Genomic DNA, 6,000 nt, shown 5'->3' with positions numbered 1-6,000 from the left:
CTTGTGAAAAATGATACTACTTCTAAGAAGCATCTCCTGATGAAACCCCACCTCCCTAATCATTTCATTCCAACAGTCTACCTGGTCACTAAGGTGGCTATTGGTCTGTTCATTCCACTCATTCAATTTTAAATTCCTTGCTTTGCTACCAGTTGTATATATTATTTTAACCTCTGTTGCCATTCTTTGTAAACGGCCTATGTCTGCTTGTCTTCCATTCATTCATTTCTAAAGCACTTATTGTGTGCAGACCACTGTACTAAGCACTTAGGAAAGTACAATACAGCAATAGTAACAATCCCTGCCCATAATGAGCTCACGTTATATTGTTAACTCCTTTAGGGAAGGAACTGTTTCTTATTTTTATTCTATTCCCCAAGTACCTAGTAGAGGTGATCAAACAGTACTGACTTACTACCACACCCCTTTGTCCTGTAGGTGTCTAAAGGCAATGTTATGGACGTACTATATGCCAAGCACTGAACAAAGTCAGTCAGTTAATCAATCATATTTATTAAGTACTTACTATGAGCAGCACGCTGCACTAAACATTGGGGAAAGTATAATGGCCTGGTGGCAAGAGCACAGGCTTGGGAGTCAGAGGACATGGGTTCTAAATCCAGCTCCACCACTTGTCTGCTCTGTGACTTTGGGCAAGTCACTTAGCTTCTCTGTGCCTCAATTACCTTATCTGTAAAATGGGGATTGAAAGTGTGAGCCCTATGTAGAACAGAGACAACTATGTCTAACCTGAATACCTTGTATCTACTCCAGCGCTTAGAACAGTGCTTGGCATAAATTAAGCACTTAGCAAATACCATAATTATTGTTATTAAAATGTAACAGACATATTCCCTGTAAGTCAGCTTACAATCTAGAGGGGGAGAGAGCCATTAAGGTAAAGTGCTAGGATAGAAACAAGGTCAGAGAAGGTGCCTGTATCACCTAAGGCTGACAGTCTTAGGGGGAAGGAGAACAGGCATTGAATCACCTTTTTACAAATGAGGAAATTGGTTCACTGAAAAGTTAAGTGGCTTGCTCAATGTCCCACAGCAGGCAAGGGGGAAAGCTGAACTGAAATGTCCACTGTTGGGTCCTGGGCTGGATCTGAGGCATGTCTAAAATAGTGCCATCCCTCCTACCTTTCTTCCCTTTATCAAAAAAGCAATGATATTTATTGAGCACTTACAATATCCAGTCAAAAGGATCTGGATTCTAATTAGGCTTCGAGAGTTGCTTGCTGTGTGCCCTTGTGAAAATCATAACTTCTCTGTGTCTCAGTTTCCTCAACTGTAAAATGAGGATACCTGCTTTCCCTGCTACTTAGACAGTGAGTCCCATGTAGGAAAAGGACTGTGTCTGACCTAATGAAATTGTACCTACCCTAGCCCTAGAAAAGTGTTTGACACATATTAAATGCTTAATGAATGCCATAAAAGTTATACTCTTCTTCTAGGGAAGATAAATATAAAAATATTTAAGGACTACTCCCTCTAGCCTTTTCTGAAATAATGTTATCTAAACATTGGTTTGTGTAATAAATTCAGCAAAAATAAATGGTCAGCAATGCAAAACCACAACTGTTCTTTCAAATAATATTTTTATAATTCAGACTTCTTCTAATTCAAAGAGTCCTGTGCCCCTCTTGCTGGGCTCAGGGAGGGCTAAATGAATATTTGTGAAATTAAAGCATATATTGTAGTTCTGAAGAAACAATACCACATGTCAAGCATTCTTAGGATGTCATCACAACTATTCCTGCATCCTCGTGCTCTGTTTCTATATAGCATATCCCACATTTGGGACACGGCAGACATCTCTACCTACCATTTATGGCAAAAGTCAACTTGTTCCTTAACCTCTGGAGAAAACAATGGTTTTATTTGTTCATATTCATGGCAACTAAAGTGTCTCATTACCAATAGACGTCCAGCTCAAGAAATTTCAAATAACCAATTGGTACACAGAATTTCAACTTTTAAAGCTTCTGCTCTTTCTATAAAAAGTCCAAATTTATGGTGGCAATATGAAGCTGCCCTGAAATGACCCAAGTCACTCTCTCTGCTTAGAATACCAGGTTGCCTTGTGACTGAATTATCAGAAACACTGCTTTCCTGCTGAAATGCAATGCTTATGGCTTTTCATTCTATTTTTCCCCAGAGATGCTTCAAAGAAAAAAAGTTATTATTCATTAATCATCTTGGCAAAATTCCATCAAAAAAGCCTTCTTTGATAGTGAAAGACCTGGAAACTGGGTTATTTTTTTTTGCTTCTACTCTTACTTGCTTTAATAAAGAGCACCTCTCACTGGTCAGTGCCAACACAATTTTAATATGAAACCCATGACACTATATTTTCGTACAGAACCAAATTTCCACACACAAAGTATTTGTGGTATTTGTTAAGCACTTCCTATGTACCAGGCCCTGTACTAAGCACTGGGTGGGTACAGGCAAATCAGGTTGGACAGACTCCCTGTCCAACAAGGGGCTCAATGTGGCATTAGTCCCATTGACTTTACCAGGCAAAATTAATTTTTATATCTCTTTCCCCACTTAGAAGTCCTTTAATTTTGAATCTGACCATTTATTTTAAGACCCATGGCAAAAATCAAGCATTTTCTAATTCTAATAAATGTTTTTTAACAATAGTCTGAAGAAAGTAGCATTTAATTAAAAAATCCTTGTTCTAGTATGTTCTGCATCGTGCAGTTTTCAAAGATGTTTCTTCTAGAATTTTTTTATCCCTCTCTGTCTTTCTCTCATTCCCACCCTCTCTCTCAACTTACTATTAGCATTCCTTTCATACTGACCTATGAGTGAAGCTACATGAAAGACAGCTGGCAGGAATTCCTAAATCTTTCTTTTGGTCATAGAAAACACAGGTTGGAGGTGTGGACCAGTACAGGGTAGCCAACTGTGGCCACGGAGGGTGAGAGCAGAGAAATGACTGTGCTGTAAGCAGCAAGCTCCTTGTGGGCAGGAAATGTGTCTACCAACTTTGTTGTATTGTAGTCTCCCAAGTGCTTAGTGCAGTGCTCTGCCCACAGTAATCACTCAAATATCATTGATAATGATGACGACATTACCCCTCCTTTGCTGTTTCAGCCAACTCCCTAAGTAATTTTGCCTCAGGCTCCCAGTATTCAGTCTTTAAAAGCCCATAGGAGCTGTTAACAGGGCAACTGTGAGAGAAAACAAGAGACTACAATAAAATGGGAGTTTTAGCATTCATCTACAGCTGACCTTACCGATAAATCCATAGTGTGTGTGCGTGTGGGTGTGTAAGGGCCTGTATTTGTGTGTATATAGTGCATGTGAGTCTGTAATGGGGAAGGGGGATATGTCTGGGAAACACTGTGGCCTAATGGAAAGAGTACAGGCCTTGGAGAACCTGGGTTCTAATCCTGGCTCTGCTAACTCTGTGTGACCTTGGGCAAGTCACTTCCTGTGCCTCCCTTACCTCATTTGTAAAATGGGGATTAAATTCTCCTCCCTCTAACATAGACTGTGAGCCCCATGTCAGATAGGGACTGTGTCCAATCTGATTATCTTGTATCTATCCAAGTGCTTAGTATAATACCTGCCACCTAGTAAGGGCTTAAACAGCACCATTAAAAAAATCACTCCAAAATAACCAAAACATCTATGGTGTCTTCCTCACCCTTTTCTCTCTTTCTTGCCCTTCTCACACCCTCTAATTCAAGCATCATAGGCCCATCCCTATGGAAGACCCATCCCTTTGCCCACCCAAAGTTCCAGCATATATTGTCATTTTGCTTTTAAAATAAAAATGCTTGTAGACAATCCCTTTCCACTCAACGATATGATGAAGGTTTGGTCTTGTAAATATCATGGCACATGAGCTAAACGACTAGTAAATGTATTTAACACAACAGACGGTCCTTGTCCTCTCTAGCCTCTCCTGCTCTAGAGGCAGATTACACACTGCTGCTGATGAGGGGAGTTTAATAGAAAGATTAATGGTTGAATAAGGCCCCTCAGCAAATCAAAGGCAAAGGTCCCCAACAGACTTAGCTTCTCTCCTAGGAGAATATTTACTACATCATTACCCCTTAAAATAGCTCAGTGACTTAATGGTTATGATTAAAACCTTTTTTTAAAAATCTATGGGAATAAGATGTGAGCCATTTTTTTAGTCTCCAGCTAAAAAGGCTTCAAGACTCCTCACTTGCACTGAGTGAAAATAAAATTTACAATGCATCCTTTAAATTTTAAGCTAAGCAATATGAGAATATCTCCACAGATAATAGGCAGAGTGCACTGATTTATGATAATCATGGTAGTGACAAAGCACTATCATATTCGAATATGACTATCATATCATATTCGGCTATCATATTTAAGGCTGAGAGACACTGATGGGCTTTCTCTATACTAACCAATGTTGTATCTACTGAACTTATTCTATGCAGAGCACTATACTAAGCTCTTGGGAAGGTGCAATAGAGCTAGGAGACAAAGTCCTTGCCCTCAAGGTGTTTACATGAATGTAAAGGAAAATGGAGAGATTAGAGACCAATCAATAACCAAAAGGAGATAATTAAAAACCTTGCAGAGCAGTGACAGTGGAATGAAGAGAGTGAAATCCAGATTACAGGGGAGCAATCAATCATATTTATTTAGTACTTACAATGTGCAAAATACCATTCTAAGTGCTTGGGAAAGTACAGTACATCAGAGTTGGTAGACATGTTCCTTGCCTACAACAAGCTCAGTCTAGAGGGGGAGATGAACATTAATATAAATGAATAAATTACAGATATGTACATAAGTGCTGTGGGGCTGGGAAAAAGGTGACTAAAGGGGACAAATCAGGGCCAAGTAGAAAGGAGTGGGAAATGAGGAAAATAGGGCTTAGGGAAGGTCTCTTGGAGATGTGCTTTCAAGATGGGGAGAGTAATTGTCAGATACGAAGAGGGAGAGCATTCTAGGCCAGGGGCAGGACATGGATGAGAGGTACAGTGATTAGACTGGCTTTAGAGGAGCAAAGTGTGTGGGCTGGGTTGTAATAGGAGAGCAGCTGGGCAATGTAGGAGTGGGCAAGGTGACTGAATGCTTAAAAGTAGAGAGTTTTTGTTTGCTGTGGTGGTAGATGGGCAACCACTGGAGGTTCCTGAGGAGTGAGGAAACTCGGCCTGAATGTTTTTCCTAGAAAAATGATCCAGGGAACAGAGTAAAGTGTACACTGGAGTGGGGTAAGACAGGGTGCTGGGAGGTCAGCAAGGAGGCTGATTCAGTAATCAAGACAAGAAGAGATTTGGCAAAGAGAAAATGAAAGTAAGTACAAGGCAAAAAGAATCATATGTGGTTCATGTATCATAAGTGGGCCAGGCAGGACAATAGGTATTCTTGAGAAAAAGAACAGGATATTTTTATGAAGTATCATTTATTAAATGAACAACTAAAGCAATATATAAAACCTCCAGTATTAACATAAAGCTGATTAGCTCAGCCCATATATTTAATAACTTTATTCATCCTGGCAGTCACCTAGACTGGAAACATAGCCCCCTTGTTTTCTCGCTAAGTGTAGACTTAAGTGAACATCTTTCCTGCCCATACTCCATAGAAAGGTCTGGAAAAGCAAGCATCACGGCTTCTCATACTCACCTCTGGAGAAAGAGAATCCATGTGAGAAAATCAGTTTTAAGATTTTTTAAATTATATTTTATCAAGAAGTAGTAATAAACACTCCATCTTCATCAAACTGTGCCTAATGTCTATCCCAGTGCATGATCATGGTAAGTGCTTAATATCATTGCTGTAGTCATCACATAAACACAGCAGCTAGGCAAAAGGCTATCCTTATGTGAACATTACATAGTTTGGACTGTACATAACTTATCAGGACAGGCAGCCTCACCTGTACCCAGGATAACCTCCTCCAGTCATCTATGACGCCTTGTCCAGCTCATCCTCCACTTTCAACCTGCCAAGGAGATCTGTGGGGACAGAACCTTGCAAATTCTTTCTAAAA

Source organism: Ornithorhynchus anatinus, chromosome 10 (assembly GCF_004115215.2).
Source record: "Ornithorhynchus anatinus isolate Pmale09 chromosome 10, mOrnAna1.pri.v4, whole genome shotgun sequence".
In the NCBI taxonomy this organism is placed as follows: Eukaryota; Metazoa; Chordata; class Mammalia; order Monotremata; family Ornithorhynchidae; genus Ornithorhynchus; species Ornithorhynchus anatinus.
The sequence above is the reverse complement of the archived record's forward strand: the minus strand, read 5'-3'. Positions refer to the sequence as shown.